The sequence below is a fragment of the Protopterus annectens genome, chromosome 1.part1, assembly GCF_019279795.1.
Source record: "Protopterus annectens isolate FY-2018-M chromosome 1.part1, PAN1.0, whole genome shotgun sequence".
Lineage (NCBI taxonomy): Eukaryota > Metazoa > Chordata > Ceratodontiformes > Protopteridae > Protopterus > Protopterus annectens.
Window position 1 is genome coordinate 657,797,468 of NC_056726.1, and position 27,896 is coordinate 657,825,363.

Sequence of the window (27,896 nt, forward strand, 5' to 3'; positions counted from 1 at the left end):
CTAGCAACTCAACACCATAAAACTCCACTGCCAATCATGAGCAGACAGGTGATCTGCTGTGGTGACTCCTAAGCGGGAAAAGCTGAAAGAATAAGTGCCATCCCGAGAGTGGTAGGCAACATTTAGTACACATATTCATAATTGTGAAACGTGTCCCACCCTGCAGGCCTTTAACATGCTAGTGTGGGTGGCAGTGATTGCAGTGGGAACAACCAGTTTTGCTGGACACTGCATGGCTCAATTATTTCCTTGTTATATTGACATGAATGTAGTTGTGTCACAGACTAGGCTGTGGGCCAGGACTATAGGTGTCCAGATGTGACTCATGCTAGGAATGTAACAGATAGATAATATGTAATATATTAGTAATATATATTAATAATAATGTATTATATATATTATAATATGATATTATCATATTATATGATCATATATATTATATGATATATTACTAATAATATATTATATTATGCCAGGTGTTTTTGTAAGACATGTCCATGCCTACAGTGTGTTACACATGATTAGCATGGACATGTGTGTTCAGATGGGTATGACGTGTAACACTGAGCTGTCTGTCATGGTTTGTAATCCCAATGTGCACTGCATTGTCAGTATGTCAGCACACAGAATACGTTTTATGACAACCCTGCCATAAGTAGGGGGCACAACTGTATTCATTCAGCAACAGACTGTGCAGTTGTGAGCTCTACCTGATATTGTAGGCCTCCCATACAACCAACATAATTTATTTGTCTGTATACTGGTTTGTTGTCTGTGTCAGAGGACCAAGACAGTACACTGTGATTTGTCCGAGTATATATTACAGTAACGTGTCACTGGCAATCAGGATATGTTTGTGAAAACACTACTTGTTTTCCAAAGTTTAGTTGCCCTAGTAGTGCAATGTACTGTGTTGTAGTTGACAAGGGCCTGGGTGCAATACTTGGCAGTGGTGTCTTTTTTTCCCTGTTATATGGCTGTACTGCATGATATATTTATAAAAGCAGTACTATTTCCCTAGAGATGATTTGGCTTAGTGGTGCGTTGCTCTTACTCTAATGCACAGGCTCCTGGGTTTGAGACTTGTCAGGGCTGGTTATTTTGTTGCTGGGCAGAACAGTACCAGAATGAGATAGAGTGATTAAGGCAGTTTTAATCAGGTTTCCACAGTTTTGCGCAATGCACCACAATGCCAAGCAGTGCTTACCATCACCTTAGCTTTACTTAGCACCGCTTATCCCCACTTAAACCCACGTTATTTCCAAAAAAAGGAAAAGAAAAAGGGGTGATAGGAAAGTGGTGAAATGGGGGCAAACAGGGGGAAAACATTATGAAAGGCAGCTAGAGATGTGCAGGATGGGTGTAGGAATGGACCATAGCTCTCCATTTCTTGTGCAGCAACAGCTGTGCATGATGTGGACAATTTGGAATTTAGAGCCTCACAGCCACAGAGAGGAGTCTGGGTGACATAAATTTGTTGATTACTTCATGGGGAAATTGATTAATGTCAGTGTACATGGGGCAAAATGGAGAGCTATGTATAGGACAGATTTTTTTTTGGGGGGGGGGCAGATGCCCTTGTTTTTTTTTTTTTTTTTTTTTGTTTAATAAGGTGAGAGTGGGATGTTGGGGGAAGGGTAATAGGTGAGTTTAAGTTTGAGGAGGTAAGTTGGGTAGGAGAAGTTGCATTTGCAGACAGACAAGACAGCAGACAGGAGTGGTTTATGACACATGAGAGGGGGTACACACCTTGGATGGGGAAGGTGGTTGGGAATCAGAGAACCAAGTCCCCCAAACGGAAACAGGGGGACTCAGGTTCTCACCCATGGGCAGTCACCACTGCCCCTTCATGGCCCCAAAAGTGGCTGTGCTAGGGGCTGGGTACCAGGGCCAGCCTGCCCCTCAAGGTGTACCAGTCTGCCCTCTATTTGGTGTAGGTGGTCATCCAAATCTTGCTGGATGACCCTGCGCACCATACCTTGGAACTGGTGTCAGGTGACAGATTCCCCTCTGTGCCCGCAACCAGGGGGGCTGGCCCCATCTCCTGAGGCTTTTCCACCTGAGGGTGGTGTAGGACCAGCAGAGGAGACAGCTAGCAGTTGGGTCCCCAATGGGCTGGGACCAGGTGCCATGGCCAGATGAGGCAGGACAGGCGGATCGGCTGGGATCTGCCCACCCAAACATGCTATGGTGTTGAGGTTTGTCAAAGTGTATTGGTTAGTCATGAACAAAACATTTTAATGTTAGTTATAACAGCATGCATGGGTATTCCAATTAACCTAGAGCAATAGAATTAAATAGAATTGCATAGCAAATAGAACACATGCATATATGGAATAACAGTCATTATTGCAACAGCCAGTAACAGTTACGGCAAAAGGCCAACAGTGGAATTTCAGCAAGGCATGTTAATATGCAACCATTGACATATATCAATAATAATGCAACACAAGTCCCAACATTAGGTTTTGTGAACAACATACCCGTAATATATGAATAATAATTAGTGATGCAAATAAGGGGTAGGGGAGAGAAAAACATTCCATTAACAACTGTATAAGCTATAGTTTTCACAACAGTACTGCTCAATACTGTAGAGGTCTACCCTTACTTTACATCTATGTGTGTCCTATAGCTTCTGTAATATGTACATACCTATTAAGCTGTCAGTCTGGAATGGTATGGGCCAAGCTGTGAGAAGTATAAGTACATAACTACAGGGGACTCATGCATGCCAGGGTTACATATATGACTAACAAGGTGCACCTTGCACTGATGTTGTGTGGACATGCTACTGGCATACTTCAACTGGATTTATATATGTGTCCAAGGTTATTGGCAATAGTGATCACTAGCTGTGGCAGCATGAAACCTGAGAGACATGTATTGGGAAGAGTGCATGGTGTATATACCTATCCTGCTTTCATTTTTAGGCATGGGGTTGGACTATCGGCACATATTCACAGACACTCCAGGAATACACTACTACATCTGTACACAGTTTATTAGTATAACCTTCATACAGCAAATACAAACATTTCTTTACCTGTAAGCCCTGTGGAGAAAATATTTGTTAACACTACATGACTGTTTCTACAAATAATCAGGACTACTTGTCTGTAATTATAATTACATCTTAGTACCCGTCCCTGGATTCAATCCATGGTCTGTGTGTGCAAAAATGAAAAACATATCTATTTTTTATCACACTGAGCTACTGGGCCACTGCTGTCAGTGGCTTGACTGATTTGTGACTAAAAGTCACTTGGTTACAATGTCTGACCTGATAATATAAGTAGAGTGTCACAGAAGACTGTAGTGACAGAGATTCATGTCTGACAGATATCTGGTGAACTGTGTATTAATACTTTGAATGCAGGTGTACACATTTAGCCCTTAGTGGATGTGAATATTTGTGATCTGTACAGACCATAGCAGGGTGCTGGATTCCATATCCAACCCATATAAATTTGCACATCATATATTTGCCGTCTCCATCTATTACAGTGTCATACTTGTCTGCATCAGCGTACTTACATTCAGGAATATGTATAGCTGAAATGCAAAGGTTAACACAAGAAAATCCTGAAGGGAACACACTATAATATATTACACATTACTATTCAAGGTTCAGATCTTAGTGCAGAATATATATAAAATTTATTTGTATCTTGTTTTATACATCCACATCTACACTTCAGCATAACAGCTCTTTATCAGCAAAACATCACTCATTTCATGGTGTCATAGCCATATTTGCTGTGGAGCACCTGTACAATTGTATTTCTTCAACAAAAGACCAGAATAAATGCGACAGTTGCTGCAAACAAACTTTATTGAGGGTGACATGACACAGTGGTTTATTTCATTTTAAAATTCTGACTTCAGTTATACTGCATATCCTTTTGCTGATGAATGAATGTCATTTATTACCTTCACAGTTTCAATCACGGTGTACTTTATTACAAGATCCTTAGTATTGTTACAGTATTTACTTATGTCATTCCTATACAGTATTACTATAGTATTAGCTTTCTTTCATCAATAGTAGCTTGTTTGATGCCTTCATCTGTATTACACAGTACTTGGCATTACTCAGTTATATCAATGTGGGTCTAAGAACAAATGTATTGCAGTACACTCAGAACACACCATAGCTACTGACAGTAAACAATGTACTCTTTCTTATTTATTGTACTGTATATTGCAAGATAGAGCTCTACTCACCATACTGTTGGTGCATCCTCGCTAGGCACCCGGCATGGGCATCTACATTGTGAGCCTCTCCTCTGCAGCTGTAGGAGGAAAACACACCATTATGCATACCTGTCTATCATATATTCATGCTAGAATTTGGTAAAGCAATGATTCATATACTTACAAACTTCTGGTGCATTCATGTCCCGAGCATCTTGGATCCATTGGGCTAAGAGCACCCCCTTCCTCCACATCAGGTCATCATAATTATGGGATTCCAGTGGCAGTGGTGAGCTCACGTGCCAGATGGCCCCAGGCCTAAGGCTTGTATTCAGAGCCCTGGTATTGGCCCTGCAACAAGCTGGCATCATGGTCTTTAACTAGGAGTCCAACCATGATCCCAGACTCCAAAATGCCCCTGTTCTGTGCCTGAAAGCATGCTCCTTCTCCAACTCCTGCCATAGTTCCTGCATGGGTCAAACTCCAACAGGTTCTAGCTATATTCCCACCTGTGCAGCTTAAATAAGGTGATTATCCTACCCTTTGCCATTATTGGACCATTTTTAAAAAAATGCTAAGCTCTGCTTAACAGTGTGCAAACCCACTAAGCTGAGCTGAGCAGTGCTTAAAGTGGCAAATGCTTAGCAGTGAGACAGGTCCTGTTGAGGCATTGCTTAGCTTGGCTTAGCAGTGCTTAGCAAGATTTAGCTAAAGGCAAATAATAGTTCTACGTGATAACATAAATATATATTGGTATTCATTACTCATTATTGACATTCATTACTCATTATTGATACTTTATTATTGCCAAAGCGATGGTAGCCCACTGAACACTGAAGGTGTTGTAAGAGATCTGGGGACACAGGTTGACAGTAACTTCTCCTTCAACCATCACGTTGCCACTGTCATCAGAAAGTCCTTCTATGTGGCACATCTCAATACCAAGGGTTTTGCATCCAGGAAGAAAGAGGTCATCATCTCTCTCTACTCTTCCTTCATTAGAACAGTCATCGAGTATAATGCCCCATTTGGCATGTCCCTCACTAGACACATGCAACAGCTTCAAAGGGCACAAAAGTACCTCACGAAGAATATCCTAGGCGTTAAACACATGTTATACATGGACAGACTCAAAAAACTCCAGCTATTCTCTGTCTCATATCATCTACTAAGAGGTGATCTCTGCTTGACTTACAAAGCCATGTCTGGCCCAGCTCTGTTAGAAATGCTACACCTAAAGAAATTCCAATACCTCCAAACCACATGCTTCATAGCCTTAACCTCATTACTACAATCAATAGAACATGCTGGAGGGACAGCTTAAGAGACTTCCCATACATGTCAAGCAGAGCACCTTACTGGCCCTCTTCAAGAGAAATCTTGATGAGTGGATGGGAAATAGAAAGTTCACCCCAGGGATCACTCCAGTGGCTCTACTTGATAGAGGCACTGGGAACTAATGTCGGGTGGCACAATGCTAGGGCACTTCTATGGGCTAGGCTTGTAAAGGCTCCAGGGCCATTAGCCTAATACACACCTATGAACCTATGAACCTATGTGTTTGCATTTTAGTTTAATTACAGTACCTTGGTGTGTGAACTGTACTGGACACTTGTGTTTAACTGGAGGTTTTCTCCTCATATCTCCACTGACACTGGGATTCTGGACCAGCTGCACTAACCTAGTTGACAAATATCAATAACTAGGGCAATAAAAAATAGAAATAGAAATGCTTTCAGATGTAAAAGCTGAAGGACCTATCTTGGTATTCAAACTATGTACCTACTGCACACAAAGTTATGACTCTAACCATTGAGCTAACTCAGCTGTGAAGATTTCAGCTATACATTTCAGCAATACATTTCTATATAGCTTTTCGTTATGTTTAAGCACTGCTGAGCAATGTGCCATGCCAACACACTCAGCTATGCTTAAACTTGGGGAAAAAAAAGATAAAAAAAAAATAATCAAAATAAACATACAAGGAAAAATCACATTGGGACATTTCATTTCTGTGCTGTATGGCACTTTGACAATACAGGAGGTGTGTTACAGACACTGTAACACATCCCCTGTGTGACATAATTCATATATAAATACATAAGTGTCCAAGGACACTTTCTAATATTCAAGTGTCGTAATGCACTTTGACAGTGCAGTGGTGTGTTACAGACACTGTAACATACTCCCTGCAATAAATACACACAAAACTTATATAATTAAGTGTCTGAGGACACTTTCTGTCATGTTTTTGTGCTGTACGTCACTTTCACAGTGCAGGGGGGTGTGTTACACATCTGTGAGCACTGTAACACAGCCCCTAGCACTGATTCAGTAACCATGTACATGGCCCTCCCTCAGTATATACAAGGCACACTGCCAAGGGAGAGCTACGGACACACCCACCATACACTTCATGTGGGAATTACACTATTCCTACATGGAGTTTATTAAATCCGTGGGATTATTTGCTTTCAGGTAACAGTTTAGAGGAGGTATTCAGAAAGAGAAGAGTTAAGCTAAAGCATAAGACATCTAAATTGAAAGAGACTGGTAGGCAAGGCCAGGAGAGGTACAAAAGTTGAAACAGTAGAGAGTAGAGGATACATTTAGGAATAGTGTTTAATTAGTAGGTAGCTTAGGGATGGGGGGACAGTTTATGTTGGGTTGGAACAGAGGCAGGACCAGAGAGTTTTAAGTGTTCTTTAGCAGCTGCTTTGAATTGTTTTGGTTGATTTAGTAATCTAATTTGAAGAAGTTTGTTCTATGCAATGGTAAGATGGTAGCTATATAAGTTGTGTCCCATATTAGTCCTAGGTTTATAGATAAGTAGTAGGTATTCATCTGACATTTGAAGTGATCTAGTTGGAGGGCAGTGGAATATATAGGAGGATAACTTAGGGCAATAGCATGGTTGGTATAATATAGAGTGCATAATCTGGAGCTGAGAAAGAAGAAGCAGGTTGGGTAGTTCCAGCCAGTTTAGGTGCTTAATTGAGACACAGTGATTGGTTTTATAAGCATGTTGGGCAGTGAATCTGGCGACCTTGTTATATGTTGAGTTACGTTTTGCTAGGACAGTAGCATTAAGATTTGTGAATATTTGAGAAACATATAGTAGACTGGGTAGGAAGTAAGGATGAGATAGGGTTACATTAGCTTTGGAAGTGAGAAACTTTCTGTTTCTATATAGGTCTAGTTTCTGATGAGTCTTCCTAATACAATTGTTGATGTGCAAGTCGAATTTAAATTGATTGTCTATGGTGATGCTTAGGAGTTTGCTGTTAGCTTCGGGTACTATTGGAGTCTTATTGAGAGACAGTATAGTGAAAGTAGATTTGAGATGGTTAAAAGTTTTAGAGAGAAAGTGTAAGAGTTTAGTTTTTTTTTTTCATTCAGAATTAATTGGTTGTTGGTGAGCCAGGTTTCCACTGATGTAAAGGCTACCTGAGAAGTAGAGATGAGATGAGAGGGAGAGTCAGAGATAGTGATCACAGCAGAATCATCTGCATATTGTACAAGTGATGACCAAGAGCAAGAAGTATAGAGTAGATTGGTGAAAATATTAAATAGCAATGGACCCAATATGAATCCTTGGGGAATGCCCATTTTTCAGGGAAGGAGTGGGAGAGTATGGAGAACCATTTCACTGATTGTAGTCAATCAGATGGATGGATAGATACAGAACCAAGAGACAGTGGCAGGGGAAAAGTTAAGATTTGTCAGTTTAGCCAGAAGTAGAGAGTGTGAGACAGTATCAATGGCCTTAGAAAGGTTTAAAAATAAGCAGGAAAATAGTTTGTTATCACAAGCCAGTGAAATAGTGTTGGTAAAAGAGATAAGGGCAGTGGTTGTACTGGGTTTTGGGTGGAAACCATGCTGAGTAGGTGTAAGAAGGTTTTCCTGTGCTAGGTATTGCAGTGTTTGCTTATGTATGCATTTTTCAAGTAGCTTGAAAAGGGGTGACAGAATGGCTATCAGCCTAAAATTAGAGATTTCTTGGGAGTTACCTCCTTTGCGGATAGGTAATGTGTAAAATTCTTTCCTGATAGATGGAACTTTAGACTCAGAGATAGAGTGGTTGATAAAGATGGATGCAGAAAATACACGAGTATTTGCAGCTACCTGGAGGAAGTAGGAAGGAATGTTAGCAGAAACAGAGAAAGGTTTTAATTTGGAGAGTAGAGATTTGATGTAAGTAGAAGATACAGGTTAAAACGAAAAGGGTTTAGAGGGGTTGGAACTAGGAGATAAGGACAGAGAGATTAGAATCATTAACTGGGGAGGGTTTGTATTAACCATTTTGTTACAGTTTCAATAAAGAAGGTGTTAAAGATAGTGGCCGTTTCTTCAGGTGTCCTATTTGGGTAGGGATTAGGGGAGGAAGGGTTTCCAGGATACAGTATCTGGTTGACTGAATTCCAAAATTTGGGAGAATTAGATTTTAGTGCTGTAGGAAGGTTAACATAGGATTCCTTTTTATCTTTAGCAATGTGTTTTTTGTCAGGTTTATAAGTTCTTTGCACTTTTGCAAGTCAGAGGGGAGTTTATATCTCATCCAGATTTTTCACAACCTGTCCCTATTTCTCATTATGGTGCAGGTTTCCTTAGAGAGCCATGGGGATATTTTTAATTTTATTCAAACAGTACAGAGAGGTGCAAGAGAGTTTAGTATATCAAGGATGATAGAGTTAAAAGATTGGACTGCTTCATCCAGAGTAAGCTCATTAAGGTAAGTTATGTATATATAAGATCTGGTAAAATGGGGAGTAAATCTAGTGACTTTTTTAGAGAGAGATCACTAAGGCTATCACTAAGACTATTATCTCAGTAACACAGCACTTAAATGTTAGATATAAAGGGAATGCTTAAAATGTTATATTTATATATTTTACAAGTATTGTTATTTTTATTAATAACTTATGCACTTGTTTCACTCAGTCTTTTATAAATGTTTCTATTAGCTAATATGACTAAACTTTGTGTATAATTAATATTTTATATTGTCTTCTATGATTATTTTGCTACATCACATTTTAATGCTTTAAAACGGCTGTTTACACTGCTCATGGCTTGTTTATAACACCTATGAGCATTGTGTGCTTAAAAGTCTTCACTGTGCCATAAAATTCCTGCCTACTCACATTTTTAGTAGTTTTGACAATTTTTATGGCAAGCTCAAATTTCTAACAGCTTTAGATAGCTCCCAAACTCATGAGGAACAACTGGTGACATCTTCCAGAAAGTAGGCTTGACCTTTGAACCTATCTTCTCTTCACTGCTAATCATATTCACCATCAGCTAATAGTATTCAAGAACGGACATTTGAATAGCTTTCCTAATTATTTAACAACTGTTTTAAACTAAAGAATCTGTAAGTACTTGTTTTATTTTAAAATAATGATTTATTTAAACTGGAGTGTGTAAATATTTAAAGAAATATTGTACAATGCATGTTTCTGGCAGGCACAGTTTTAAATGCAATATTACTCTGCTTAAACAGCTCAATATACCTGTATTTATCTAGATTAGATAAAATAATTGAGGCTAGTCAACTCATTTCATATGGTTAGTTTAGTAAAAGAATTCTAGTATATTATACAGAAATTTATGTTTTATAGTCAATGTACATACAGTATTATGAACTGACTCTTTCTTTTCTTATGTTTCAAATACATATACTGTTTCCCTTCTGCTAGCTATTATTCTGCAGTGGCTAACAGCTATCACTAGATGTCACGGGAGGGTTAGTTTGTGGCTGCTGGGAGAAACATAGAAAGCCTGGACTTAGTTTTTCCATGCAGACGGTTGTTGAACTGTATAGTTTTATTGTTTTTAAATTCATTAATTTTGTACTGTCCATAACAATTTCCAGTATGATATATGACATAATGAACTTAGGAAAACACTTTTCAATTTTATTTAATGTAGCATTATCTATTAAATGACAGGATTCAACATTTTATCTTTAAATGTCAGTGTGTTGAACAACACGTAAAAAGGAGTAGTATTAAAAAATATTTACCTTTACATAAAGCGGATATTGTGTTTTTACAGGAATCTCACCTGTTCTCAGAAGATCTAAACAAATTAACATTTAAAGATTATAAGCTTTTGATAAGTTCACACTTTAATCATAAGAGAAGAGGTGATTTAATCTTATGCAAAAAATCAGTAAGAATACCAGACATAGTGGATTCATATTCAAGCACCGATGGTATGCTTGCATTAGTTGCACTAAGACTGGATAAAAAGATGTATACTTTTATTAATACCTACTGGATAGCTGGTATTGGTACAAAAACTGTGAAAAAGCATTTGGATACTATAACATCATGGTCTATGGTGAAATATGTTTAGCAGGTGATTTCAATTGTATCTTGTCTCCCACTGATACTACAAGCTCTAAGCCGTTCAAGATATCCCCAATAGCTAAGCACCTGAACAATTATATAAAAGACATAAACCTAACTGATATTGACTGTATAAAGACAGAAACCCAGTTGATAATGATTGTATAAAAGCAATCCCTTCCTTAAAATATTTTCACTATTTTAGAGGTTTTGCATGCAGACCAACATAGATAAAGTTTTGCTAACCCGTTACTTACTATCAAAAATAGACAATCTAGTATCCCACCTTCAATATAACCCTTAACACTGATTTATTAAATATTTCCCAAAGATTACCAGCTTAATAAAAGTAAAACATTTTAAAGAATGGTTTCTACATGAAATAAAACATTACATGGATTTCAACAATAATGGAGAGGTTCCAGATATAATCCAATGGGACACTCTAAAGGTGGTCTTATATGGCAAAGTCAAAAGTTGGTATATAAACAAAAGAAAAGAAAGGGATAAAAAACTAGTACACATACAAAAGGAAATTGGCAAGTTAAAACTAAAACCTACACAAAATAATAAATCTTCACTAGCCAATATATGTAAATTGAATAAAGAATACCAAGATATTATGCAACACAAAATCTCTGTAAATCTAGAAGAAATCAGATTGCAGTCATACTCAGTCAAACCTAAGAGTCTACACAAGATTGTGATTAGATCTAAACATTTAAATGAAAAACAAAAATCAAAGATTTTTTACTAAAAGTGACCACACTATTAGAGTCACAAACTTAAAAAGTATTTTATTATGTTTCAAGAAGCACTATCAGAACATTAACAGTAATAAATCACCTACAAATTACAATAAAAGTATGGTTAGCTTCCTAATGGACAACATCCAGAAATTATCTAAGCATAACAAAAATAATATAGATAAACCTGTCTCCTTCCAAGAACTGAAAGACCAAATTAAAAAAAAAATATCAAGACAAATAAAGCACTGGGACTAGATGGTCTAATCCTGGAATTTTATAAAGTTTTGCCTGATAATATATTGAAAGTTTTACTTAACACATTCCAGGAAGTCAAAATCACAACAAATGTCCCACTCTCGTGGAAATATTCTATTATATCTTCTATTTTAAAACCTAATGAAGAACCCAACCTATGTACATCATATAGACCAATATCCTTACTGAACATATATTATAAGATATGTATGTCTATCCTAGCAAATCGATTAAATAACATACTCCTGGAATTCATTCAAGAAGACTAAACTGGTTTCATTAAAAGCAGAAAGAATCAAGATAATGTAATTAGACTAATTTCCTCTATAGACTTAGTGAATAAAAAAAGAATGAGCTATCCATTGTAGGCACTGACATAGATAAAGCTTTCAGTTCTTTAAGTTGGCCACATCTGTTTAAGGTTTTACAAAAATATAACATTTCCTTAAACGTTGCTACATTAATTAAAAAACTATAAGAAAATTCAATTTCCTATGCAAAGATTGTATCCTATTTATCTGGTCCTTTTAAGATATCAATGGGTACTAAGCAAAGGTGTCCTCTTTCTCCATTACATTCTGCTCTTGTCATGGAATATCTTGCAAATTGCATTAGGAATAATAACAATATTGGGTACTAAGCAAAGGTGTCCCCTTTCTCCATTACATTCTGCTCTTGCCATGGAATGTCTTGCAAATTGTGGTAGGAATAATAACAATATTAAAGGATATAGAGTGTCAGATGAAATATCTCCTAAGACACAACTGTGCGCTGATAACCTATTAACAACTCCTAATGACATTGAAAACTCAACAGAATTGAACAATCTAGGCACTTTCCAAATATCTCTGGATTATTTATTTATTATTATTTATTTATTTGCTTTTGTTAACCGGGAAAGTCTACTGGGCTGATGTGAGTCCATTTTCATTGGATGCCCAGGGAGAAAATCTCCAAAAGCAATGAACAGAATAAAGAATTTGTTTAGAAAGTTAATAACAGCATTTAACAATATACAAGAGTAACGACATAAGAGTCAGAAGTAACATAGTAACATAGACAATGTATCGCTATATTTTATGGAACACTTGGATGGTTAGCAAGGTATTCAATGTAACAGATTATAATAATCTACACATACACATTTTTTACACACCATGTGAGGCAGGATGAGGCACACTGTGCTGTAATTAAGGGTGAATACTCAATAGGGAAAGTGAAGAAGGGTATGGGTATCCGAGAGATGAGTCAAGTCAGGAATCAGGTTATGGAGGAATTGGGGATAGTGCAAGGGCATAGCCATTGAGAGGAGAGATGTTGGCGTAGTGATTTTTTTTGAATGATGTGGCATTATTTATAGTCCGGAGAGAAGGTGGAACAGCATTCCAGAGTTTAGCTACAGTGAAAGAGTAACAGAATTGGTCTGCAGGTTGTTTTGGTCTCTTAACTTGGATAAGTGTTTGATTTTCAGATCTTAGAGGTTGGTTTGGTTGATAAAGAGTCAGAAGTGAAGCAAGGTCTGGGCATTTGAAGGAATTATAGATAAAAGTGTGTGCTGTAGATAGTTGTATGTATGTGAGGTATTGTGGGAGTTCTAGCCAGTTCTGGGATTGTAATGAATGAGAGTGATGGGAAGAATGTTTTGCCCTGGTCACAAATTTAGATTAAAATTTAACCACTGTAAAATTCAAGCACTTCTACTAAACAAAAAATGTTACTACAAAACTGAAATTAAGTAGAGATATAAAATGGGAGGGCACATATATTAAATATTTAGATGCCCTTATTGAATATAATTATAAAAATCACTCATGGCTAATTATCAATATCTTATAAATTCAATTACAAGTTTAACAGATATTGGAATAGACTGTTTTTCACATTAAAGACAGACTAACTTTAATTAAAATTATATTAATACCCCAAATTTTATTTGTTAGCCATGCCTTAATACTTCCCTCACCCACTAAAACTAAAACGAAATTAAATAATATTCTACTCAAGTTCCATTGGCACCCTAAATAAACAAGAATTGCACTACTTTGGCACACCTCAAGCTGGGGGAAAGGAGGTATAGGATTTCCAAACATTGATTTTTATTTAAGTTCTGCAGCTATCAATGCAGTGTTGCTTTGGAATGCTACTTGTTATACATCACATTGGAAGTTAATCCATGAACGTTTACTATTGAATAATAATACAACGTTGCTTGATCTATGTCTTCAAATATATAGAAGCATTTTTATATGGATCTTGAAAATATATATTCAAAGGGAGAAACTGAAAATTGTTCTTACACCTCTTACAAGCAAAATTCTATTAGTGTTCAAAAGGCTTATGTAGTCTAATCAACTGATCAAAAACTTATTAATAATTATTTTCCCAATTGCATTCATGAATGAGTGCTTGATATCTTTCAATACTCAGAAAATGCTAGAGTCTAAGAGGAGTGATCTATTTTATTGGAATCAGTTTCTTTCAACTAATAAAATAAACTCTTCAGACTATCTGATTGCTAAATATAGCTTACAGCATTGTAACTGGCTAGACATCCAAACCTGTAAGGAATTCATACATACCAAACTCATATCATCATTAGAGACATACAGTAAGGACACACCAAATACCTTAGATTTCATCTCAGCCATTATTAACGGCACACTTAAGAACACCTCTTACATATCTGTAATTTATAAAATCTTCAGAAATGATTTTGGTAAGATGGATATTTCTTTTTGGAATTATTCTACTAAAGTAAACAGACAAGAATTCTTAACAAAAAATAAAAAAAAAACTTGAGTCAGTGAAAGGGTCCACATCTTCCCTGTATTGGCAAATATATACATGGAAATTCTTGCACAGATGTTTTCTAACACCACACAAATGAGCTATAATGTATAAGAATAATGAAGTAAAATGCTTGAACTGTAGACTTCTTGATGCTGACTGGATACATATGGTTGTTTATTGTAAAGTAATCACTTCATTTTGGTTAGATGTTAGATATCTTTGTAAAACTTTATGGAACGACAACTGTCTAATTTCTGATTCTCTTATTCTTTTCAGTGTTCATGTTCCAAAACTCATCCATAAGAATCAAATATGTTTACTGTGGTCAATTATTTCCATAGCAAGGAAACTGTATCCAAAAATTGGAAATCTCAATCTGCTCCCATTTTTAAAATTGAATTTGTTCATCTAGCTAAGTCTATTTGCAATAACTAGATTGCTACTATAAAAAAAATGTGAACAACTAACACAACCCACCATTTAATTGCTTGGAAGAAATGATTTAACCTTTTAGAAAAATACTGTTTTTTCTATGTATACTAATTTTTTGTTGTGGACACTGTATATAGTTTATTTGGTTCTATTTCTGTTATTACATTGTTAAATTATTGGTTTATAAAATGAATAAAAACATTTTTTGAGAAAAAAAGTAGAAGCCATGAGTTGAATTTATATCCTTTCAGTACACAAACCCTTAAGCTAATGAATACATAATCAGGCGCAATCACTTAAAATTATTCAATACAATTCTTTACATGAAATAAATAATAAGTAATGAATTTTGTAAAATAAAGACATCATTTTTATATTTGTAATAATGTTAATAAAGGATAGGAAGGAAGGAAGAGTAATGTTAAATTTAACATATCACACACAGTCATTAATAATTTGGTGTTTAAGTTTTGGAGCATACTTAAATTTGACCAATATTATCTTCAGTTATAATGAATAAGCCTAAAATGTCATTACTGATGGGCTTGATTATTTTATGCATATATGGTATAAAAGACTACCAGTCACTCTGGTGGTTGGTGGTATAAGTAGGTTTGGGTGGTTCCTTGTGGTAGTTGCAACATTTGTAAATTTCCTTCACCGTTATATAAGACTAATGTTGCTGATTTTTTTATTAAAGGCAGTATTAACTTCATATCAAAAAGTTTATTTTTGTGTCATTGACTATATACCATCAGATTTTAATGGTGGCAGAGACAACAAATTGGAATACAGGGAACTTAGATGGCAAATTTTATTTCATGCTTATAATACTCTGGGACTAAGCAGTCATGTCATTTATAAAGGTATTTTTAATCAAAAATTACCACAGAAATAAATGCAAGGACTGTTTTATATGTTCACATTGTTTTATGGTTTTAAGATTTCTTTATTTTTTATTTGTAAGGTATGCTTGTAGTTCCTTAAGTAATTGCATTGTTTAATTGTATTGTGATATCAAGGCAAGAAGGTATTTAAATAGTTGCAGTGTATAAAAGTGTTTGTTCTGATAAAGGCGACACTTGCTGAAAGTGCATAACAGTATATAGTTGTATAGTATTAACATTTTTATAGATTTCCACTTGGTAGTGTTTTTGTTTGGATAAATAAAAGTGGGACAAAGGTCTAAAAATACAAACAATATTAAAAATTGTTCTTTCAAACTTAGAAGTTGATAGAATAAGAGGTTTTGCATTAGCATGAATGTTCTGAAGGGTATGAAGTCTGAAACTCAAATGTCTGTCATTATTTCCTAACTTCAATCTTTAATGATTTGCCACTATTAATTTGCTAGAAAACCACAATTTTATGAAAATGGACTATAAAAATGTGACAATGGGCATTGTGCGAAAATCTGTACATTTAAGAGGGATGCAGCTGATATTGTCAACCACGTGATCCTGATTATCTGCATACTTTTTTGCTACCATCCTTAACTGCTTTCCCTCTTACGTCTTATGGTTGCATGTAGATAAATGACTCAACTTCTTTGATCTCCTCACTGTACTTCAGAATTCCACTGGGATACAACCTGCTGTCTTTGTTGATCACTATTTCTCATTTAAAGGAAAGATTTATCTTCTCATTTCTGTCCTGGTGCATACATTTCTATTGCTCTATATCTCAGCAGCAAGTGTCAGTCATAACATTCATAACAGTACAGTTTGCATGCCATCATAACATGGCTGAGAAGCAGCCATTCTGAAATAAAATCACACAAAGACTGAGACATTGAAATAAAATCACACAAAGACTGAGACATTGAAATAAAATCACACAAAGACTGAGACATTGAAATAAAATCACACAAAGACTGAGACATTGATCTTTTATCCTACTTTAAGGCCCTCAACTGCTCTTAAACTTACCTCCACTATAATATATGGTAAGGTAGGTCAAATTTGCATTTCAGGGGATGAGATTGGACAATTTTTAATAATCACCTGTCAATAAAGTACTATATTGTGGCTGTAGTTAGATCTTATTATCTTTATCATTTGAGAACAATCACTAGAGACAAACAACTTGCCCTCCATGAAGATTATTCAATGAATTATTTACATTCTATGATCTTTTTACAAATGGATTACTGTGACTCCCTTCACCTGTTGTTTGTCAATCTTGGACTTCAAGCATCTTTAGTGACTTCAGAACTCTTACACCTTAAATGTTGATTTGTCTAGAGCTTTGCTACACCATCTTCTCTGGCACACAGTGGCTTCATGGATTACCTTTAATGTCTTGGTATTAACATACATTACCTTATATAATATCTTGGTTGGTGGTGGTGGTGCTGCGGTAGCATTGTCACCTGACAGTAAGACGCTGTCCGGTTCGATTCTCAGCTAGAGCATCTTCTGCATGGAGACATGCATGAATGGGCGTACCTTCATTGAAGGTTGTGTGTCAGGGCTGGTAATTCGGCATGTAAAAATCAACTACCAATCATTAGCGGAACGGAGTTCCGCTGTGGCGACCCCTAACTGGGAAAAGCCGAAAGACACAATAACAACAACAACCTTATATAACATCTTGATTACCAGGGAGATTTGCTGGTCTCCTTTCAGCCACTCTACTCAATGGCTTGGCACTACTAATGCTTTCTCAGTCATGCCTGAAATGCTCCAGCAAATGATCCCTTGCATTCTGAACTCTGTACCTATAAAATTCATTGCCATACCAGATTAGTGACAGCATCGTGGAAGGAAGCCTTAGATTTACTAAAAAGCATGTATTCCATCAGACATCTGTAATCTGATAATTAATTTTGTTTATCTTCTGTATCTGAATATTTTTGACATCTCTTAATTTTGGTATTTATTACTATTATTGTTTATAAATATGTATCATAGTTAGGCTTTGTTGCAATTTTCAACATCAAATTATTCTGGACTTCTGTCTTTTATGAATTTCTGAGTGTTCTGTGTTTATTCTGGTCTGATTCTTAGCTGATTACAGAACAAGCTAGTCAGTCTGTTTCCCTCTTTTTGAATCTTTACTTTATGCCTACTGAAATATATAAATTGCAACCTCCTCTTTCTCCTTTGGTATTGAGCAAATTAAGCTTACTTAGATCATGAAATGGGGAATGGATGAATAGTCAGAACCAATACTGTTTGAAGACAGGGTACAGAGCAGTTCAAGGACATATGCATTACTTTCTTGAAGAGTCCATATATGCCCAAATACCTTGCACACATGGACTTTATGATTTGAAAAGTTGTCTTTCAGAGTATCCGGCTCTTGAATTAAAATACTGTAAATGATCACTGACTGTATCATTTATTATTCTCATCATTTTATCTGATTATTATTTGTTCTGCCATGCTAGCTTTGCCAGACTCCTTGTCATTTTAGATAAGCATGGAAATTACACAGGTAAGATAAAGTGCTTAGAATTTCCAGTAATATTGACTATTCCTGTTTTATGCCCAGTCCATTTTCAGGACAACATAATTTACCTTTAATGTTTTATAATCAGAACCCAGTCAAATATTAAAGGCTACAAAGAGCTATCTAGCACTGGATTGGTATATGTACAGACAGCTAGTGGATTTACATTATTTAAGCTATACAAAAGTGAACAGTCTCTCCCTACCTTATATTACTAAGGATAACTGGTTATAAATGGTGAGATGAATAGGAATCTTTACCAAATCTATTTGCATAGATCATGCCATTATATCTTGCACATCACACGAGCAACTTATAATTTGATGTATTCAGTAGCCAAGAATCAGATATGGTACATTTGTCTATCCTGGAGTAGCTAATTGAGGCTTGGAGTTTAAGAATGTTGTTTAAAGTTTTTTTTCTTTCTGTTTTGAGGATTCATATTCAGAATATGAAGTTTATAATACTTAATACAAAGTTGTTTGTCAGGGGAGGTAATCTACCCCTGACTGGATTTTTTGTGATTGAATAATTCAAGCTGTGGACTTGAATGCAATGCATATTCCCGCACTTGATGCCTTACACATAACAACTTCAAAAATCACCTGATGGACATGTGAATAATATTTAATAAAAAGGTATGCATTACAACCCATCCAGCAAAACTTAGTTGATAAAACAGTGTAATAATATTATAGAATCATACTTTTGTGAGGTTTTGCACATTGCATTACTAGTACTGGTATTTAGTCAGATGAAGCCTCACATGATGTTAGTGAAACAAAAGTGCTTACTCAGTATTTACTGTATTTTTAATAATGAAGACGTGTTGCTGGGAGTGGTTGACCTTTTTTTATATTTTGGCACTGTTCTTTTAATAAAGTTAGAATTTGGGCTTGACCTGGACAGTTTTATTTTTTACAGTGCAGGATAGAACTAGAATAAATTTCAGATGAAGGTATCCATGGGAATGCCTGTTTTGAGACAGATTCATCCTAAGAAGGATTTGGGCCAATTTATCACACTAACTTATTCGCAATGACTTATCACCCAAATCTCCAAAACTAACAGATTTGTTTGAATTGTTAACTCTTTGAGAAGCCTGAACACAGTTGTCCCATATTGGAATTTCTCTATGTGTATCTGTATATCTATCTATATATCTATATTTATATACCTATATATATATATATATATATATATATATATATATATATATATATGTTGTGTGTTGAATCTGTTGAATAAGGAAGGATTAGACTTGCAATTGAAATACATATTAAGTGACTTTGAGATAGCTGCTAAGAGAAGTGTACAGCTGAATATGCAGGGTCAGAACATTTGGAGGAAGGTACAACAGTACACTAACATGGCTTTTCAACCAATACTTTGCAGACTGGTAAGTTCTGTACTAGAACCACAGCATGTACGCTTTCCCCATTGTTTCCACCATTGTTTTGGAATGTGCATGAGCTGAAGTGACCTGTCCATACTGATGACTGTTGGCTAGAGAACAGGATCAGAGTTGAGGAACTGCATGTGAGAATGACTTGTGGAGGAACAGGCACACATATTCTGAGATAGACTTTCTCATAGGCTACTAAAATATTTGTAAATAATCTATACTATCTTGATCTTGTTTGTACATCTATTTGTACAGTATCATGGTATTATGTATTTATTCTTCTGTTCATATAATGTTGGATATATTATATTTTATCCACTGTAATGTGATTGTGTTTTGTTGATTAAAGGTGTTCTCGCGTTTTCATATATATATATATATATATATATATATATATATATATATATATATATATATATATATATATATATATACAATCAGCAAATATATTTTTATTGGTTGGAAGGTGCTGAACTGACACTGTTGTAAGGGACATGCGAGTTTATTCTAAACATAGCTGAAATTTTAATTATAAACTTGTTGCATTTGATACTGTTGTTACTAGAGATTTGGGAAAATAATTCCATTTGTACATTTCTTTGCCCTCTCATTTGTTCATTTTAGGTATATCCTCAGATAGGAGAGGATCTTTCAAGTAAGGCATAGGTTGCCCTTCAGCAGATGACATGAGGCAGTAAACATAGTTCTTACAGCATATCCGAGTGTCCTCAGTTTCCAAGAACATGTGTACCTTCTCCAGCTGAAGTATCTGTTTTGTCAACTGCATACACCTAAGAGGCTAATAGTGTAATAGTCAATGACTGGCTGATCCAGGGGTTTGTAGAAGAACACAGTTACTTTTCTTGTATGACTTAATATCAACCTGAGTATCATATGATGTAAAAGGAGAGATTTCTCTGTATAATTGTACCTAGGTACTTAATAGCAGTCTCTGTCTTAAGAGCAATCATGATATAATATGTGGCAGGAACATTGATTCCAATTGATTAAATCACATTTGTCCATACTTAGCATCAGCCATTTTTTTCACATAAGGAGTGTGTGATATCTAACCAACAGCGAGTTAAACAAGTTATGAGGATAAAGGACAACTATATCAAGTTTGCAGTCTTCAGAAAACAGTGTGGTCCACACAGTGTTAGTTTCAGTTTGGTCATCTGAGAAGAAGATGTAAAGGAGGTGACCATATACCTCAATCAGTATGGAGAATTCACCGGCCATCCTCACCGCCTGGATTCTTCACAGCAGTCAGATAACAATCCAGCAGGGTGCTTAAGGATTAACTCTGAACTCACATGAGTTATCTCTGATCCCTGTATGTCGGGGAGAGTTCTAGATGTCTTTGTAAGACTGATATAAACTATATACACTGACAAGCCACCATCCAGTACAACTACAACATCTTTACCTAGTAGAAATAGACCAGGTTTTAAAAACATGCTTTATCCTTCACACAACTGCACCACTTCATGTCCAAGACAAGTCAATTTTCAACATCCATTGGAACAATTTTCATCAGTATACTTTTTATAACATTGCAACTATTACAAGTAAACATCATGGATCAACAGTTCCTGAATTATCTGTGACTGTACCTTTATCTGTAGGGAATACTGGAACCGCTTGTCATGTTTGAGGCAAAGCTTGCCAAGAGGCATTTGTCAAATAAGCTGTGCAGGAGTCTAAAAGATTTGCTTGATACCAATGACAAAATAATCAGGGATGCTATCTAGGACATTGGAGCTGGAATTTGCTGTCTATATTTAGTCCCAAGCTATGTTCAGGGGATCATCCCTGCATTGTAGTCGTAAATTAGACATGTACAATGGATTGTTGACATTACCAATTCATTTGCCTACTTCTATATCTATGAAACAGTTTATACCCTTTTCCAGATTGGATTGTTAGACCGAGTTTATATTTGGTAAATGCATTTGGAATGTTTTAAAGTCTGATTTTGTTTGAAGCTCAAGGGAACTTTATGTAATTTGATAACACTCTTTTCTGCTTTAGTATATAATTAATTGATTGTAGAACTACACTGCAGTGTTTGATTATTGAATAATTCTCTTTATTTAATCTTACTGGGGCAAGGTCAATTAGGCATTTATCAGGAATGATATAAAACTGAAGTTATCTCTTGTTGTAACATTGGCAATGGATAATTACTTTGCATAATGTCCCTAAAAGTGGCTTGAGAAACAGATTATAATGAGATTTCCTGAAGCCATATTTTGAATAGTTTAAATTCTAGCACTTTGATTTTTCATTTTTTATGCAAACTTTTTTTGCAAATGTCAAAGGACATTGCAAGAATAGTGGAAGAGGCCAAAATGAATGTATCTATGGAATAAAGTTAGAAACAGATTTCCCAGTCAAGTATAACTTTACATAAAAGTATATATAGCAATATTTCTTTATATTTTATTTATTTATTGACAGTTGTTTACCAAGAATGTCTAACTGGGCAATGGTACCCATTTTCAGAGGAGGCCCAGGGAGAAAAGCTGCAGTAAGGACAATATTAAGACAGTCATAAATATAAGTAACATGTAAGATGAATAAGTAAGACAATTAATTTACAATAGTCGCTATAGGAAATTAAAGACAATGATTTACTAGTAAAGACATACAAACACAATAACACAGTTGCCTTGAGAAAAAATAAAGACAATGACTAACTTGCAAAGACTTTATAACATTAGAGTAGCAGGACACATATTGTGTATATTGAATAAAATGGTGAATTAGCCTTGGGGAAGATATAAGATTATGGCATGTGGACAGGAAATTACAGCAGGTATAACAGAGAAAACTGATAGAAGAGTAGAGTCAAGGAAGTAATATGGAAATAATACATTAAATTAAATAAAATGCAGGAGTGGTTGGTATAAGTGGAGTCTAATAATGTTTGTACATTATGAACAAATGGTGCTCCAGTGAAAATGAGTCATATAAAAGCAGGAAGACAGCACATAAAGAGTTTAGTGAGGTGTAGAGCAGGAACAAAACCAGAGATCCAGAGAGAACATTTATTTTATTGTTGATTTAAATATGGGGAGGTTAGAAATAGACCTCAGGGCAAGTAGGACTGAGTTCCAGAATTTGAAAATGCAGCTAAAGTACAGAATATTCTCTGCAGATTTCTCTGGTTTGTAGGTGGAGAGAAAGTTTTTATCATGTGAGTATAGTGATCTGTTGTGATAGTACTTCTAGAAAATGTTGCTTTGTGCTAGGCCTTTTAAAGGTTTATGTCATGAGTGACAAGCAGCTTAGTATGATGTAAGATGTTGGGGTAATTCAAACATATGTAATTGTTTTAGGGTGGAGAAGCAGTGGGTCCTACGGGGTTTGGTAACAGGGAATTTTGCAAATTTGATGCAACGTTGTTCTAGTTTAGTTCATAGTAGAGCCTGAAGATTGGTGAAGATTGGTGCCCTGTATAAGAGTAACTATAAGAGGTAGAGACTAGTCAGGGTTAGTTTTGTGGTATAAGAAAGGCTTTTTTCTTGGTATAACATTCCTAGTTTCTGGTGATTTTTTTTTTTAATTGCGGGCTGAATGTGCAGATCAAGTTTAAGACTGTCATCTATTAACATCCCAAATGTTTAGTTTATAGAACCATTTCTATTACTACATTATCGAAGGAGGTCATTTTAAAATTGATTTTCTGTTGTGTGTGGAATTTCGGGAAGAAAAATAACTACGTTTTTGGGAGTTTAACAATAGTTTTGCATTGTGGAGACACTTTTTGATGGACATAAAAACCTCTTCTGTGATTTGTTGAAGATAACTTAGGCTGTCTGTGAAGCAAATAAGGGTTGAATCATCCATGTGATGGATTAAAGAGGTTTGCTGTGAGGAAGTATGCAACTTTTTAATGGAAACATTAAAGAGGAGAGGGCAAAGAATAAAGCCTTGGGGTACCCCAACAGTAACTGGCAAGAAGTGAGTTTTATGCCATTTTGCAGACTGATGTCTGTCAGTTAATTATCTCCTGAACCACTGGAGAATAGTCAGGGACAGACCTAGAGATCACATGATATGTGAAACAGTGTCAAAGGCTTTCAACAAGTAAAGGAATAAAGAGAAACATGTTTGCCTTTATTCCTGGCTTGGTTGACTGTGTTTGAAAAGGTTAGTAGGGAAGAGGTTGGTCTATGGACAGGGTGAAAGCCATGTTATGCAGGAGTGAGGAATTGTTCACAGAGGAGGTAGTGCAGTAGTGGCTTATGAATACATTTTTTAAGGATTTTAGACAGTGGGGGCAATACAGCTGTAAGTCTAAAGTTTAATGATTTAATTGAGTTACTTTATGTTTTGGAATAATGTATACCACTTTTCAAAGGGATAGAACATGGGATTCTTGCATTGTCCTGTTTATAAGAATAGTGATGGGGTAGGTTATAGCATCAGCTGCTGTTCTGAGGTATTCATGCTGGAAGGTTATCAGCTGATAGTCAGCTGAATTTCAGTTATTGCATGACCTTTTTAGTAGATGAAGTTGAGATAGGCTGTATAGAGAAAAGTGTATACTAGATGACTGGAGAATGAGCATTCTAGTACCAGGGGATATTCACAACCCTGGGCAGTATACAAGTATCAAACTCCTGTCACACAAGTTCTGGATAGGATTATTGATAAACAATTATGCAGAGTAGTAGAAAGTGAGATAAGAGATGAGCAATTTGGGTCCAGATCAGATGCTACATAACTGACCTGATGTTTATAGTGAGACAGTTAAGAAGAAGCTAGAGATGATGAAAGAGTCCAGCTGGGCATTGCTATACTAGGAGAAAGCATATGACAAAGTCCCAGGAAAGCTGATTTGGGTAGTTCTATAGTGCTTAGAAGTCCAGAAACATAGAAGCATTAGTGTATAGCAAGCACTTATAAACCGTAGCACTAGACACTCCTGTACTGTACAGAAGGACAAGGCTTTCTATTCAACCTTACCAGCAATCCAGTAAAACAGTTCACTGTACCTATCCAGGCATGTCCAAAAGGCAGTTTCAGGTGTACTCTCCAGTCCAAATGATGAATCTGGGCATTTTGAGGTAATGTTACAACTGCCTCATGTACACAGACAACCCCCTCCTCCTACCACCAAACACTAATACATGCGAGAGATGCAATTATACAGTCAAACTGATGGCTAAGCTCTCTCAACCCAAGACTGGATCAAACAGTCAAGAGGAGAATGGGGAAATACTTGCATCACACCACCAGTCTCACATAAACCCATTAAAGCAGCACTGGAAAAAAACACACATAAATACATGAAAACATACTCAGAGGCTCTAAATAAAAATCTGCAAAACCAACAGAGACCTCCAAAGCAAACATCCAAGCAACCTCCACCCCCCAACACAAACCATGAAACACATACTTCACAAAACCAGTGTGCCATGCAATCACAGCCCTTAAGGCAAAATAACATACCCAACATACTAGTAATAGGTGACTCTATAGTCAGGCACACTGACATCCCACTCACTAGGCTGAATAAGGGGAAGGTTACTGCTAGCTGCCTTTCGGGCACCAGGATCCACCACATAACACAAGCACTCAGGTCACTGCAGAACAAGTACAAATATGACTCTGTCATTGTCCATGTTGGTGTGAATGACCTGAGCCGTACCTCTCTGGACTACATGAAAAGAGACATGGAAGAGCTCTCTGATCATGTAGCCCAGGCCAGTATGACCCTGACCCTGAGTAGCATCCTTCCCTCACCAAGAATGATACCATGGTATAAAGAAAACATTCTCAATTTCAACATTTGGTTAAGTTTCTGGTGTCATTCAAAGGGGATCTAGTGTCTGTCCGCCTGGGATGACATGCTCGACAAGCCATGCTGCTTCGCTAGAGACGGCTTGCACCTGTCACCCTTAGGCTTTTGAATACTGGCCAAGGCTCTTGCCACCCCCATAGTGCCTTTTATAGGTAAGGCTCAAAAGACAAACCTACCACCGTAAATAGCACAAGTAACAAAAAACTGAGGGTAGTGCTACTCAATGCCAGAAGTCTGAACCTCAAAATGCATGCACTCGAGGCACTCCTCAGTATGGAGAAAATCGATATATGTGCAGTAACAGAAACCTGGTTTAAGGCTCCAGAGAGCACACCAGCACTACCAGGCTACAACTCATACCATGATTTCGGCCACAGAACCCAAACCGAAATACAAAAGGCGGGGGCATATCCATATTCATCAAGGATACCCACACCTCCAGGTTAGTGGCACAGCACGATGCTTCACAGATCATCCACGTGCAACTAACAATGGGCAAAACTGCAATTCAAATTGTAGCTTGCTACAGATCACCCATCATGTCCCAGGACCCCCATTCCATGTTCCTGGATACACTGGGAAACATAAAGGTCCTACCAAACCCCCTAATGTTGGGTGATTTCAATTATCCAAACATTAACTGGGAGAACTACTCAAGTACTAACTCCCTTGCCCAACATTTCCTAGAATTTATAAACTCAAATGGCCTGGTTCAACTGGTCAACACTCCCACCAGAGGTGACAACATATTGGACCTGGTCATCACCAACATGGGCGACCGGTGTTCCACACTGGAGGTCAACCCCTCGCTGGTTAGATCTGACCATAAACAAATCACTTTGGATATCCACATTCCGCTCCCACCCAGGACAAAAAAAACACCGTGAAAAACTTTTCAAAAGCAAGCTTCACGTTACTTAAGACCGATGTGGAAAGTTTCAAAGCCCCCATGCTGAAGGATAATGCTGTCCAAGCTGCCAAAATCTTTACTAATGCATTCTATGGGCACCTACAAGAATGCATGGATCATGCCATCCCAAGCAAAAACAAGACTCACTCCTCCAAGAAAAGGAAACAGGTCTGGTGGACTCCTGCCATAAACAAGCTATACAATAGAAGGAGGAAACTAGTACAGAAAAGAGTAAAGTCCCAAGAAGGGAAGACATCCCTAATCAGTATCAGCATGAAACTACGATCCCTCATAAAATCATCCAAGGTGAGCTTTGAAAGAAAAATTGCCAAGGACTCCAAAGATAACCACAAGGCATTCTTTAGCTATGTCAAGAATCTAAGCGACAATGCTCAGATCTGCTTGGAGTTAGTGCAGAATGGCACAAAATACAATGAACTGACCAATATCTCCAACATCCTGGCAGACAGGTTCAGTGCAAACCTCACCCCCCTCTCACCCCCAAGAGGGCCCATAACCATACCAGAAGAATGTAGAGTTCCTGAAATCACAGACACTCAGGTTAAAACAGCCCTCTCCAAAGCCAAGAACACAGCATCAATGGGACCGGACGGTGTCCCAGGCTGCATCCTACATGAGCTCAAAGACGAACTAACCCCTCACCTAGACACACTGTTCAAACTCAGCCTCTCCACAGGCTACATACCCATAGAGTGGTGCACAGCAGTGGTTATTCCGCTCCACAAAGGTGGAGCCACAACAGACCCCGGGAACTATCGCCCTATAAGCCTGACTAGCTTGGTCTGCAAGGCTATGGAGCGCATCATCATGGAACTCATTAACAGAGACATTGGGAATCTCCAAACACTGGACCCTACCCAGTTCAGCTTGGTTAAGGGCAGATCATGCCTCCTGAACCTGGTGGACTTCTTTGAGACAGTTACCAAGGCTATAGATGAAGGAAAGGTGGTACACACAGCCTACCTAGACCTTGCAAAGGCCTTTGACACCATTCCACATTCTGGTATTATAGACAAGCTCACCAATAGCCTGAACATAAACCCCTATGTCACAAGATGGGTTGCCAACTGGCTCACGTACAGAACCCACATGGTGAGAGTTGCGGGAGCTAGGTCGGACTCTAAATCGGTTACAAGTGGAGTTCCCCAGGGCTCAGTCCTAGGACCCCTCCTGTTTGGCATATACTTCTCAGAGGTACAGGCAAGCACAGGAGGACTATGGCTGACTAAGTTCGCAGACGACTGCAAACTAGGGGCTATAATTGACTCTCCGGCTGACACAGACATCCTCCAAAAGGGTCTCACTGTGACGGATACCTGGTGTCAAAATCATGGCCTCAAGCTAAATGCCAAAAAGTGCATAGTCATCCCCTTTGGAAAAAAACAAAGTACCCACAAACTACCACATAGGTGGTAGTCCCCTAAATACGGAAGACGTAATAAGGGATCTGGGGACCCAAGTAGATAGTGATCTCAACTTTGATAATCACATTGTCAAAGTGGTTAGAAAATCCTTC